At 34.7% G+C, this 15,540-nt stretch overlaps 1 protein-coding gene across 5 annotated transcripts in view; it reads right to left on the minus strand.

The window, feature by feature from the left end:
- CCDC102B (coiled-coil domain containing 102B) overlaps positions 1-13,352 on the minus strand; it is a 119,740-nt gene extending 106,388 nt beyond the window's left edge. For 4 of the 5 annotated variants that reach the window (XM_042870131.1, XM_042870132.1, XM_042870127.1 and 1 more), the window contains exon 1: positions 13,277-13,352. The gene's annotated coding sequence lies outside the window, so the exon portion shown is untranslated. Of the gene's footprint in view, positions 1-7,048; positions 7,134-13,276 lie in introns of those variants that run through there. The other variant, XM_042870129.1, reaches the window with a different exon arrangement.
- Positions 13,353-15,540: the final 2,188 nt, after the last annotated feature.

Raw genomic sequence — 15,540 nt, forward strand, 5'->3', positions numbered from 1 at the left:
GATGGGAGTGCACAGTGAGTGGGAAATTAGTGAGAGGTAAAGCTGCAGCCATACTTGTACAGACCATAGAGAAGCCTACACGGCAGGAGCTGGTGGCTCAGCCCAGCTGGCAAAGCAGAGCTTAGAGGTATGGAAATGACTTTGAAGCACTGAGCTATAAATGCCTATGCAGACTTATACTCCATGTGGGATTCTCTGATCCTGTGGCTGAGAATGGGGTGGAAAAAATTAACAAGTAAACAACAGAGATGTCTGGGTATGAATACAGACCAAAAATTTATTGATGATGTAATTTAATCTAAGAATGTGTACCTACTCACAAAAACACTACAAAACTTGAGGCAAAGGGAAGCAAGGCAGCTGGTCATTCTGCATAAAATCCTAAGACAGAACAGGGAATTCGTTACAGGAATGACTAGAGCACAGAGGGACAGATGATTTGTATCAACAGGATGCATAGAGATGTACAGTGGCATCCTCTGACAAAACAGATCCTATTCAAAACGGACTATTCTATTCACAACTTCCATATTGCCACACCTATCAAAGTTGACCACCACCTCAAAATTGTCCTTAAATATTTAGATGTACGTAACTCCACACCTGAGATCCTGCTGAGCACACAGCTCATGCTAGCCTCTGGGACCAGAGCCATCTGGGTAAGCATAACACATACAGATGGCACAGCACACAGGGAAGTAAGGGCCACTCTGCAGCTATCTTTTCCTGCAACTGTTCTCTCTTGTATCTTTGTAAAGGCACTGCCCCAAACTTACTGATATAGTATAGTTTGAATTCCAACCTGAAAAGTACAAATAGGTCAACATACTCAAAAAGCTTTGGAATCACAACTGTATTGCTGAGGATTTTGAGCTTCTTGCAACACCCAAACTGTAGCAGCAGCAGAAGAGTGAGCCCTGACAACATTGTATCAGAAAGTATTTTGCTCATAAGTGGAAATTCACTGGAAAATAGACAACTTTTTAGCTACAGAATTCATGAAATAATGAATTTGTGTACTGATATGTTAGACTGTATAGTCTGTATGAAGAGGATTGAGTTTTTGTTTGATGCTTCTTTGGTTTTGGTTGGGTGTTTGTGTGTTGTTTTTTGTTTCTTTGGTTTTTCTAATAGGTTATGAGCAAATAAATAAGTGCATTTCACAGGATATATCTGTCCTTTAAATACGAGAGATTTCAGTGGACAGTGACACCATACATTCACATATTTCCACAATCTGGGTTTGATCATGGTCTCTCTGAGCAAGTTAAGAAAATTGTTATTTTAATACTGAAAATTAAGAAGGTGGTGATTTCAATACTTTTGAATGCACAGCCAAGGATTGTTGTATTTATTTTTTTTTTTTTCATAGCTATAAAATATACCATATAGTTTAAAATTATTATATTTTTAAGCAGTTGATGTTGTATCCAAACATTATATTCCTAACATGTGTCAAAGCTAAAAATCAGCCAAAAAATGTCCTGAAATAAAGACACAAGCAATGCAAATTATTTCCTGTCATAAATTATCTGATTTTTTTTTCCTGTTTACACTTATGTAGCCACATTTTAAATATAAAATATTTGATGCAACTCTCACTTACTTAAAAATTCCCATAGCTACTAATTTTTGTTAACTAAAAACAATTAAGCTGCAAAAATCATATAAAGTTACGTTTCTAATTTCATGAAAAGAAATGTCTTAATGGTTTTGCTGCTTTTCATTTCTTTTTTCCTTTTGTTTGATTATGAAATCTGTGAGCCGTATGAAAGAAAAGGTTTTTCTCACTGCATCACTTCAGAAATTCAAATTTGTTAAGTATGTTTTCAGAATCAAATTAAAATCACCACCACAATTCATTCATGTTCTGACACGCAAAATAAAGTCTATGCAATTTCACCTTTCTTCTACTACCAAGGATCAGTCTCAGCTTTTGAAGTGTAAAGACAATGTAAGATCAAAAAATTAACTGCAAGATTTCTAAAGTTGATAATTAAATCCCAGAGCTTTGTTTGATAAAAGATAAACACAAAATATTTGACCTGTCAGCAAAGAAGGAATAAAGACAGAATTGCTGAGCGAAATCTTACACACTTCCTAGGCCTGGCAAAACAAAAAGTTTTGGGAAAACTGAGTATCACTTTTGTGCTCATATTTCCTTATGGCATAAAAATATTTGCCTCTGACATGAAAAAGCAAAAGATCCTAGTACTTAAAAACAAAAACAACAGATGTAGTACTACAAGAGAGTATGACAAATTGTAAGCAAGCGTTAGTAGAACACAAAGCTTTTTCAAAGAGGACTCAGATCCCAGTTCTGCACTGATAATGACCAAAGGATGGGGCAGAGCATTTGTTTCTAAAGTGCCCCAGAAAGCCTGCTATTATATTAATAGTCTACGTGTAGCTTTATTCTTCACAGAAAAACAAAAAATGAGCACATTAATGGTAGTGACTGAAATGAAATATACCACAGAGATTAGTAAGTGAAAGGAGAATTTTTCATTCAGAAGTTTATCTGAAATAGATTATAGTTTTCTTTAGTCAGAAAGTAAACAGAATTATACAGAAACCACAGGAAAATCAAGCAATGACCAGTATGTAGCAATAAGAATTTTAGACTATAAAATAACATTAAGTACCTGATATTTCAGTATTCATCATAAGAAACAAAACTTTGCTGACTTCAGAAGAAAAATCCATTCCATTATCAGCAATTTGCTTCTTGTGTGCTATTCACTTAGACTCAAAGGATAAATAGATTTGTTCTCTAGTGGTCCTCTCCAACCTCATCACTCTCTGAGGAGCTATGAACGTCCCTCTTCTCCCACTTTTAGCAGCAGTCATAACAGCCAGGAAATTAGAAGAAACCAACATCAAGAATTTGAAATTTCTCTGAATACACATCTTTCAACAAAATGGTATGCAAAACAGCATGTAAGTTGAGAAGACCATGTTATGAAATCACTGATCTTAGAAGCAGTATTTTTTCATTATTGCCACAGAACATAGTATATCCACATTTTTTAAATCCATAGCTCCTACAATTATTTTCTTTTTTAAAAAAATACTCATTTTATGTTAACCGAATAACTGTTAATAGGAAGAATATATGAATATCTTGACTGTTTCTTTAGAAACATAATCATGCCCTAAAACTTTGTTCTAACCAACCTGATTTGTGAACTTTTAAAATGAAGCAACAAATCACGTACAGAACAGAGCATTTTGTATATTGTCATTAATAAAATATTGTAATAATTTTAATGATAACGATAAATCGCTATTCCATCATATTAGCAACAGAATTCTCTCAAACAATTAAAGAAAAATGGATTTACTTTTTATTTTTTGCAGAAACATTGCATTTCTGTAAGAATTTGGTGATGTATGTGTCATGGTTTCATGATTTCTGTTATCAGTATCCCACATCATAACATCATGTAAAGCACAGGGAATTAGAGTTAATACCCCAGTTCCAGGGACTGATAACATTCTGGATGCCTGGTTCTCAGAAGAGAAGTACATACCCCAAAGGACTTCACATTCAGACATGAAGATAAAACCTGCAAGTCATGGGACTCTCTCTCTCTCATCGCCTGGCAGTGTGCACGTGCTTCCCAGCCATTTCACCTTCAATTTAAAGCAAGGCCTTTGGTTTCAGACACTCTCTCTCTCTCTCTCTCTCACTTAGTTGATTTATGATCCTCAGTTCCAATTACATTGCATTATATTGTGTTACCTTGCATTCCAATACCATACTTAGTAAAATTAACCTTCCTCCTCAGATCATTGCCACTGTTCTGTCCTTAAGCCCAGCTCCCATCTGCCCACACACCCTTTTCCCCTTTCCCTTTTTGAGCTAGCGGATCTCCAGGCCTGCTGCCCCCACCATAGACATACATCAATCTACATAACTCCATGACAGTATGGAAAAAAACTTTCCTGCTTTCCTGAACTTTTTTTCCTATTTAAGCTATTTTGAGGCAGCAGTGATTAAAAGATAAATCCAGACAGACTGTTTTAAAAAAAAAAAAAACCTACCAAGTTATCTTTATTTATTATTCAAGCACAGTAACGTACGCTTGTTTTGTTGTTTTTGTTTTTTTTTTTTTAAACTTGTTTTTCTTGCATTTCAAATGTAAAACAGACAAGCAAAAAATCACCACAAAGCACGCAAGAGTTGTCACTAATGGATTTAAGCCAGCTACACTCCCCAAATCTTCAACTGGATAAGAGTTGATATTTTTTATGAGATAACATTTATATAGCTTCTGTAAGGGCCTACACATTCATCCACACATCAAGTACACAAATGCATTTTATAACATACTGAGATATGAACCTTGAGTGCACATTGACAACATATGTTCAATTGCGTAACTTTTCCATTTCTATTACTGCAAGTCTATTTGTTCCTTCTTTCCAAGAAATCAAGGAATCAAAATGCTGGCAAATGAAGAAAAAAGTTCTTAAAGTACACATGCAGAATGCAAGAGAAACTCAGAGAAATAAATATCTGCTCCTCACAAGTCAGTTAAAATTTGAAACTATAAGTGTGATGACATACTCAGGTTCTGTATTTCACTATTTTGCTACACTAGAGCCAAGCAGCAAACAACAATAGAATATGCAAAAACCAGAAAGATTTAATTAGTTGAGTAATCATAGAATGGTAATGTTGAAGAGGAGTTACATTTTTAAAAAAGTACAAAATAAGGAACTATTCTTTGAAAATAAGGACAGTTCCATTGTATTTCAAAAAACTTAGTTGTTCTTTAGCTTGAGGCGTAGAAAACTGTTCAGATCCAAATCTGAAAGATTACTCTTTTATTTTGAGATATTTCTCTTCCTTTCTAAGAAAATATCTGTGACCCATGACTAATTATTCTCAGGGATGCACACAGATTCTTTGAGAATTGGTGCAGAGGACTCTGTAGAGATGAGTAATGTTCCTAAGGGGTTAATATACATATATACTACTAAACATCTTGGTCAGTGACATAGATAATGGGACTGAGTGCACCCTCAGCAAGTTTGCAAATAGACCAAGCAGGGTGGTGCAGTCAGAGCACTGAAGAGAAAAGGTGACATCCAGAGACATCTTGACAAGCTCAAGAGGCAAACAGCACACAGTTCAACAAGGCGAAGTCCTACATCTGAGTTGAGGTAAGCCCAAAGAGACTGGATGGTGAAAATTAGTACAGTGATGAGAAAGTAACCCCACAGAGAAGGATTTAAGGCTACTGCTTGGTGAAAAACTCAGTATGAGCTCATGACATGCATTTGCAAAATGAAAACCAAGTCACAACCCTGGCACTATTGTATGCTTGCCTTCTTTCATGCCCATGTATTTTCAAATCTGTTGAAAAATCTCCAGCACATTTGGCATATGGATTAAGCTTTTAATCAATAAATTCCTAAAATTTTTCTAAAGCAAATAGGCTGGTAGAAAGTAAGTATCCCTTTGAAAAGACTCTACATACACTCAGAAAGATTATTAGACATAAGAGAAATTCACACAGGTTTTCATAGCACCTAGAAACATTCATAACTTGAATGGGGGTAGTGATATTCCCCTCAAAATAATTTTACTCTTATACTGTTGTCAACTGTTTGAATCACTACAGTTCTCTTTGTAAAAGAATCATAGAATCACAGGGTTGGAAGGAGGACCTTTAAGATCACCCCCTCCCATTGGCAGGGATCACTAGATCAGGTTGCCAAAGCCCCATTCAGCCTGGCTTCGAACTCTTCCAGGGATGGGTCTTCCTCATGCGATCAAACATGTCATCCAGGATGATCTGTTCCATGATCTACCCAGGCACAGAGGTGAGATTCACCAGCCTGTAGTTCCCAGGGTCCTCCTTGCTCTCTTTCTTGTAAATGGGAGCGACGTGACCCTTCCTCCAGTCATCCGGGACCTCACCTGACAGACACGACATTTCAAATATGATGGAGAGTGGCTTGGCAAACATCTCAGCCAGAGCAACCTCCTTCAGAACTCTGGGATGCATGCCATCTGGCCCCATAGACTTGTGCACATTCAGTCTCATGAGACAGTCTCAGACCTGCTCTGTCCTCACAGCAGGGACGAGATTTACCATCCCAGTCCCCACCTAGAAGTTCAGGGATGCAGGGCTCAGGGATGTGGGAAGTACTGGAATCCTGGCCACCAGTGAAGACCAAGGCAAAGAACTCATTCAGTACCTCAGCCTTCTCTTCATCCATTGAAGCCAGTTCTCCTTTTACATTTACCAAAGAGACACACTCACTTTGGCATGTCTCTTCTGGCCAATGTTCCTGTAGAAAGTCTTCCTATTGTTTTTCATGTCCCTCGCCAAGTTCTGTAGCCTGCACCTTGTCTTTCCTGATCCCATACATTTTATGGGATATATAGAATATATTCTATATCTTACTATAGAGTGATGTACATACCATGCACATACAGATTAATAAAAAAACAACTTGGAAAGTAGTCACAGATTATAATAAAGCTAAAAACTAAACAAATCCTACTCTTTTTTCCTTTTTGGCTGCCACTTTCAGTTTAAGCAGTTTGTAGACTTCAAGATTAGTGCCAGTGTTATATACTCAGAGTGATTTAAGTCTATTGGTTAACATAAGTCATTACATACCATTCCAATATCTTCCAAATTCTTTTACAGAGACAACCTTACATTTCTTTGTCTTTGAAGTTATGTTCAAATCCTTAGCGTTAAATACAGGCAACATGAATTTGTATAGAGATGTTGTCATTTACTACCATTACTAGCCCAGAAAAAGCTCAGAAGTACATTTACAGTATTCATTTACAGTATTTTTTTTTCCCATATGAATGTTTTGTTTGATTACAAATGTTATGGTTAAAATGTTATGAACTTCTATGCACTCAAGTCTGTAGTATTGATACTAATTTCTCAGTAACTACACTTGGAAAGAAAATGTTTAACAAGTTTATGCAAGGAAAATAGAACACCACCACAGTTTCCTGGACAAACTCAATCAAAATCTAGTATTAGACAGAATCCAAGATAAGCCTTACCTCATATATCAGCTATTTGTAGTTTTTGTGACAAGTTTGATTAGCTGGTTCACCACTGAAGTTATTATTGACTGTGAGTTTTTACTAGAATACAAATGATTAAAAAAAAATTCAATTCCCAGGTAATTAGGATACGAATGAACAATCAGCGTTTTAGATATATTCAGAGTAACCAACTTATAAAGAGGTTTACAAAACAGTGTAAGTTTATGGACTATACAAGCAGCCAGGTCACCTTAATTCTAATCTAATCTCATTCATTCCATGTACAGGCACCTACTCTTTATTAGTCAACTGTAATTGTATGAGTTCAGAACAATTTAAGTCTTACTTTGAAAATGGAAAGTGATTTTTGTTAATGGCCAGTCTAGCAAACTTCATATGATTTCCTGCTTCTGAATAGAGATCTCTTATATCTTTCTACAGCAAGAGTTTTTAGTGCTATGACAGTATGCATGAACAGAATAAAAGCTCTTCTTACATAAGAGAATCATTGTGGCTCACTACCATTTAACAGCAAACTGTATTTTACAAGAGTTATGGCAGGACAGACAGAACTCTTACAATTGTGGTTACATCAGACAACTGGTCTGAGGAAAAACCATTTTAGAGGTTAGTTCATTTGGATTCGTACCTATTTATTCAAAATTCTTCCATTCTATTAGACTAGACTTGCTTCCCATCTTCCAAGTTTGATTACTCTGTCACCTTGGGAGATCTCTCCCTTTGCGAGGATAACTGAATAGATGAAGATTTGCTGCTGTAAAATTAAAATTTCTTCGGTTATTATTGTTCTGATAATAATCCGGATTTTGTGATGAATTAAGCTGTCTGAAACCACAGGTTAATTTGAATAGCCGCTTGATGCAATACTGATCACATTTTGTGGATTTTCCCTGAACTTTTGAGGGAAAGCTCCTCTCCCAGAAAGAAATATAAAAGGCTTCAGAAAGGTATGGGAGTACATGTCCAAGACATTCCACAAGGCTAGATCTGCCTTTGGGCATGATATTCATCATCTGTTCTAGACATCTTTTTAAAACTTGCCAACAGTGAAGTCGACTAAGTAAAAATCAAAGGAGAAAAGAAAGCTAAAAATCTCCTTCAGCTGTTCATTTCAATTCAGGAAGCCTATAAATGAATCTAAGTCAACTGAAACAAATATCTTCAAGTAAACTTTAAATAAGTTTTTGGTTTGTTACTCAAACTGAAGATCATAGTGTTGTGGTTCAGTTTTCAAAAATTGCTTTCCCTTCTCAGCCATTAGTAACCTCAGCAATATACAATATAACATTTTCCTACTCATTTTAAAATGCTAAATTTGTCCTCCTGATTTTGTGAGAGCTTCTGTAGTTTGTGATTGGGTACAGCCAGAATCTAAGACGCTCACTTACTCCCAAACAGCTCTGAGGGCTTAAGAGAAGATCTAATTTACTCATTTTCCTCAGATTGTCCTATAAATCAGGTTAGTTGGCTACTTTCAGTTTCAAAAGAATGGTGAGGCACTGAAACAGGTTGCTCAGAGAAACTTTGAATATCCCATACCTGGAGGTGCTCAATGCCAGGTTGGATTGAGCCTGTTTTCAGATGCAAACTATTGGATGAACCCTGGACAGCTATATCTAGTTGGGTGGCAGTTCTGTGCACCACAGGGGTCTCTTACAACCCATGCCATTCTATGATGCAAGATGAAGTTGAAAAAGGCAAACAAAGAAAAGACTTGAGCAGCACTTTACTGAAGAAGTCATATACAGTTTAAGGTCACTTAAACATACACAAATTTTCATTATAAGAATAAAAATTATCACAAGTTGAATGTTTAAAGTTGATATCAGATCTCTTTACATGTTGTATATTACTGAGTTTAAAAGTGAGCTTAAACTGGATAGGTCCACTTCTGTCTATAGGCTTTTTTCCCTTCCCTTGTAACAAATCACTGAGTGGACAGACATTTTTGTTTCCAGCATGAAGATGTAAAGAACAAAATGACCTAAAAAAAGTTTTAAATCCTGCTTTTTAAAAAGCTCTTGAAAATACCTGGAAAGGATTTTCTGATATAAGATAACAAATAGTTATGTTATATTTGTAATAATTCATGATCTTTTTGTAGTAAAAACATGACCTACTTTCAAAAGCAATTTCATAATATTGTAGAAGCACAAAATGAATCACAGGCATCTGACACATTTTTTTCAGATAAAGCATTCCAACAGTTAAGATACAAAACAATTTTTGTTCAAAACACTGCTCAGTGTCACTTTGGAAACTGGTGAATTTCCCACCCACATGAGAATGCTCAAGAATTTTATGTTTACTCTGGGTCAGAGCCTATTACTTTGGCTTGTGGGCTTGCTCTACTACTCCAATTCAGTCGGATAAGAATTAACAGAATTCTGCTGTACAGAGATGCACTCAGTTTCATTAGAATAGTTTTAGAAGCCATTAGGTCTTTAAAGAATTTTCTTTAAGGCGTTTACTTCTTGGACACTTATATGTAATTTGTCTCAGTTTTCTTTAACCATTGTAGCATACTTACACTAATAATCTTTTGTCTTTCAGTAGTTCAAGGGTTGGTGGCATTTAATGCTGTCATATTATTTTATGACGATTCCAACTCCAGTAATATGAAGGAAATGTACTTAAGAGATAATTTATATCATTACAAAAGCCATAGTTCCACAGTTACAAGAGTGCAACACAGGGCACAACATAAAATCCATGAAGTATCACATAGTACATGGTACTGGTCACACATTCATAGAGAAGCATAAATCTCTTTATCCTCCCATTGCCCACAGAGGTAGGCACTGCCAAAAGAGGTAAAAATTAACTGCATACATAGTGACTACTAAGCGTGGCTCCTCTACAAAATTTCTTTTGAATTTTTTTACAGACAGAAGTTACCATGATTTTGCCAAAAATTATACCTACAAAATTTATGGAGAAACTGAAAAGTTAAAAAGCATTGAAGTAAAAAACAATAAGAGCTTTCTGGGCACTTTTTCCCTGGTATTCCTCCAGTAATGCAATTGACATTAAATATGGGAATTGGCATGAAACTTCTCTCATTTAACCTAATGTAAATCAGACCTAGAAGCAGCATGAGCCCAGAAAATCAGGCTGTTCAGGGAGGATCATTTTCACAATAAATCAGCCAATGATATATTACCACAGACTAAAAATGGAACAGGAATAAAAGTGTACTTAGCTTAGAAACCTGCTTTTCCAAATGAACATGGAATATGGTTTTTATCATGCCTTAACAGGAAATTAATTTCTAGATAGCATTTCATTTTCTATATGTTAATATACTTCTATGTCATGTCAGTAAAATAAGGAACAAATTGACTTGCACAATCCTGTTAATACCTTGTGAAAAAAAAAAATCACAGGAAAGTTCTTTTTTTTGTTTTGTTTTGGTTTTTTTTGTTTTTTTTAAACAACTTGGAAAACTGAAGACCGAGCTCAAACCCTCCAAAATGGTTTGTACAGCAGGAATGGCCTATAATAACAATAGAAGTGTTGTTTAGAAAGTAGTTTGCACACTGTCTTTATTATATACAAGCTCACCCAAAATAACTGTAACTGCAATAAAGACCTGTCTAGAAAACGTAGGAAAAACTTTAACATTAAAGCAACCATTGCAAATAAATGAGATTAATTTGTTTAGCTTGCAACTACAATTGTAGCTTATTGAGTTAAAGCAGAAGATTCAAAGCTGAGAAAGAAAGTGAAGAGCAACAGCAAGGAACAGGCAATCATTACAGAGAGACTCTAGGCACGTGAACTACAAATCAATCTATGCTAGGAAAACAAAACAATAAAATTGATGATTTCAATTTCAGTGTTATCTAAGTTTATTTTCTGCATTTTGCTACAGCAGAGTTTAATATAAATGCAAATAAAGTATTTATCTCTGCTTTCCAAGGTACTTTCCTTAGAGCAGCTGCTTCCAGATGCAGTTTTCGCTTAGAACTCCACCATACAATAATAATTACCTTTAGGTCTACTGACACCTCACACTTATGGGAGTGAATAGTACTGAATAATCAGACCCCAAGTAATGAAGACATAAGTAACATCAGCTTTCACATCTATGTAAATAGTTCACAGGCAGAGAAGATTCTTCCTCCTAGAGAAGAGAGATCTCATGTTCCTCTCTGAAGTAGCCCTCGTGTTGTGCCCTGTGTTGCACCAACATGAAGCCTTGGAACAGAAAGTTCATGCTTGCACAACACTTTAAGTTTATATTCTAAGTACAGACAAACTTTTAGTGATTGTCAGAAGGACTAAGCAACCTGAAAAGCCTGTACTCACAGCACACTGTAATCTTTCTCTTGACATCAGAGTGTTCAGGGGGGTTTGTTTGCAACTGGATGAAAATAAACCAAACACTGAAAAACTTCACTATACACTTCAGAGCACATGCTCATTTATATAGTTAATTAAGCCTGAACATTAATGTGAGGTTTGTGTTTCCCTTAGAATGCTGCTAAATATTTCATTCAAGTGTACCACTTAGTGACTTGCAACGGATATTTTAAAAACAAAGTAAAAGCAACATTAAATTCAAAATACAATATTTTAGGCTATACAAATAAAGCAAGATGAATTAAAATCTGCACTGGTCGTTTATCCTGATAGAATGTTGCCCTTAATCGCCATATATACTCACCAATGAAAATTCAGAGGAAAATGGTTAACTAAAATTTATTTCGTAAAAAGTGGCAGAAGTTTTTTTAATTCTCAGTGTACTTTGGAACATGAAAATTTCTTATGTTTTGCATATACTAAAGGAATAATGGTTATTAGTGTGGAATTATTAACGTGGATCACAATTTCTAGTTTCTTCAGCCAACAGATTAGTCAACCAACAGAATAATAAATGTTATGGTTTAAATAATTCCAAGATCCATACCCCTTGTTGCCAAATTCGTTGACAGTACCTTCAGTTTGCCCTTACCAGCTACTTTACAGTATTCATTTTCTGATGAATTTATATCTCAGGTCTACCTGAAGCCAATATTTAATGTGAAAGAATGGCCTTAGTTCAAAGCATACTGCACACAAATGAAAGTGACAGACGTTAATTTTTTCTCCAATTTTTTGTAGAATTATCTGGAACATTTAAAGTTATGGAGAGATATGCCTATTTCAATTAATGACACTAGCATCCTATGGAAATCATTTTATTTTCAGTATATTTTGTAATAAAGTACATTCAAAAAAATTCAGAAATGTTTTTTTTTTTAAATATAAATAATCTAGAATGGTTAGGCTTCTAGCAGTAAGATTATTTACACTAGAGACTGCTTTACAAAATGGTTTTAGGAAACAGCACAAAGTTAACTGTATATTCAGTATGAGGCCTGTTAACCCTATCTGCTACATACAGTTACTAAACTCATCAGAATTATTTTTGAAATTTGGCTCTTGGTTCTCAGTGGTGATAGATGATCCATACATTCTTACATCATCTGAGATACAGCTTTTCAAATAATGACAAACTAGACATCTTTGCCCAGCATCAGCAAATTGTAATACCCAAAGAAAAAAAAAAAAAAAAATCACACTCCATTGAATTATTATAATGTCACTTAGCTAAGAACACTTATTTCCCACTCTTTTTTCTTATGCCTATCCAATATTTTCTGATGGAATTGAGGATTATATTCATTAGAAAAGAGAAATACTGAGAACACCACTTCCTAACAATTACATGCAATATGAACAGCTGCAAATAGTTCTCATGACACTAACTTTTAAAACATCAGTGATTAAAAACTTCTAAAGATTTACTAGCTTACTCTATTCTAGATATATTTCAGAGTGATTTTAAAAAAGATTTTCAATATTGAAGTATACTTTCCATATTTGTGGAAAGTATACCTCACAAAGTGCTAAATTAAAAATAAAAGCATCTAGTAAATTGCCACTTTGAAAATTTAAAAATGTACCTTGTTATGGTAATCAAGTATCGTATATTTGGGGAAAAAAATGCAAAAAGCCATGTTTAAAAGTGTTAGTATTAATATTACTTGGTGTTAGTAAAAAAGAAAGACGAGAAAGCTAAATCTAATTTAGCTGGTTTTCAGAGGCTGTTTTCTGACCTTCAATACTTTTTACTGAGTATTTCAGATTGTTTTCCTCTCCACTATCAGCATGATAGTAACCCGAAAGAGAAATACAAGAATTAATAATTAAGTCCACAAACTTAAGACCCCTTACCCTCTGGACTTTTTAAGGCTCCTCTTGCTTCGCAGTGTTACAGAGACATGCATAAACAACAGAATTTCCTGCATCCTTTTCTCATCTGCACAGTATTGGGATTTGGCCAACAGTATTATTTACAACCTTAAGGCCACTCCATACTAACTTGAAAATGACTCCCATTGGCCAGGCTTTATCAAAACTAAAATCAAAATATTTTTCTTTTATGAAGTAGTAATTTATCCAACAAATTGTTATGCCATATAGCCCTTTGCTCACTATCCCTTTCTTCAATTTTTATTCCTTCGTAGCTTTCAAAACTGAAGACTATGACCCCTGCCTCCTAAATATTATGCACAAGCTAAAATTAATTGTTCTAATCCCAGTAATTAAGCACATGCACAAGACTTAACCATACTTTGTGGATTCTTATGCTATCCCTCAGTCCTATACAGATCTCCTGAGTTTTAAATAACTGATGGTATTTCCCTCTGAATGACTATCATCTAGCTAGCACATGTATTTTCATAATTAACTATGTAATTAGTCAGACATTATGCAAATTTCTAATTTAGATTGTCATTGTATAAGAACACAGCAAGGAAAAATTGAAAAAATTAAAAGCTCATTTCTGAAAAATGAAATAGTTTTCATTAATGTTGAGGGTTGTTGTACTAATACAAAAGATAAGAAGCACTTCTTCAAATAAGCGCACAAATTTTTTGCAGTTGACATGTAACAATGCATGATGCCTCTGGTGTTCTGAAATTGATACTACAGGCCAACTACATGGCAGGTCCCAGAGGTATTAAACTGAATCATCTCACATAGCTCACACTATATTTGCCGTAGCTTTGGAAAGCTTAATATTCTCAGTTACAAAAATCTTATTATATTCTTTGCCAGGATTTCAGACTGAGAAGCCAGAGTTCCTTACACATAGCTTTAAGGAACAAAAGTCTACTCCCCTATTAATATTTCAGCATCTATTAATAACAATAAAGCAGTCTTTTCATCAAGAGTCATAGCTATAGCCGCAAGACTCTTCACTTAAGAGCATTCTCTGACAGTACATATATTTTGAAGAAATGAACATACCTGTCCTCCCACTCCCATCAACAACGCAGGCATAATATGGCACCCACGATGCAAAAACTCTACTGCACTGACTGCAGACAAAGGGCACTCAGTTAACAAAAATAAAGTGGGGGGGGGGAAATTAGATATTCCTATGAATATAAAAAAAGTTTAAAACTTGTATCAAATTAAAAAAAGTAACTGTTGTCTTATTGTATCTTCAATGGCTCTTCCTGCAGCTGCATCTCATATCCCACTGGAATATTCTCTAATAACTTCACCCATCCTGTCCTCAAGTACAAATTAATTCCATTTTTTTCACCCATAGTAATTAAAACCTCAAAAATTACCTATAAAATAGTTTTCACTAGGAAGCGTTACTGTATATACTCAATAGTCAAATAGCAGTGACTTCTGCAAGATCTTCAAACACTAAATGCAATTATTGAGCTTAAAATTTTTATTTATGTATTTTTTTAGAGGATATAAAACATAACAGTATCACTTTGGCATTACCATTCTCACTAATGGGAACAATTTGTGCCTTCAACATTTTGAGTTACAAAATTTGGCAATATTGAAAGCGTTATGTTACTAATAAAAAGAGTATTTTCATTTACATTTCAGATGGTCTGGATTTCATCTCTATCCATTTCAGTAAAGGAACTCTCATAATTATATCATTAAACCAGCAGATTATAAAAAACACACAAACAAGTTTGTGTGTTTCTGATTTTTTCTTGTAGTCCAAAGACAAGATGAACATTGGCTGCATTCAGATGGTGAAACTTTCTTATAGCAGTGCTTATAGGCTTACAACAATTAAAGAGGACATAAAAAGTATGAATATATTTAAGACCTTGTGCCATGCTCTTGTGATGACTTTAAGTCAATAACCCCTACTCAAGATTAAATCAAAATTCAAATCACAGTGTGGCTTTTGTTTGCTGTTGTTTTGGAAGTGATCAATGTACTATTTTTCTCATTTTTAATACACAGTAACTACAGGAATACAATCATTTGATCTTACTGTATTGTTAAGTATTATGAAAAATATACTTTTGGATAATTCAACAACAAACTTCAGTTTACAACACTTTTGTCAGTTAGCAGACCAATTAGAACTGCAGGAAGATCCATATTTGCAAGCTTTTGCTCTATTGTTTGGTGGTTTTTTTTTTGTTTTTTTTTTTTTTCCCCTCTCC

Source organism: Lagopus leucura, unplaced genomic scaffold (genome assembly GCF_019238085.1).
Source record: "Lagopus leucura isolate 7727_CA_CO unplaced genomic scaffold, USGS_WTPT01 Super-Scaffold_100002, whole genome shotgun sequence".
Classification (NCBI taxonomy): Eukaryota; Metazoa; Chordata; class Aves; order Galliformes; family Phasianidae; genus Lagopus; species Lagopus leucura.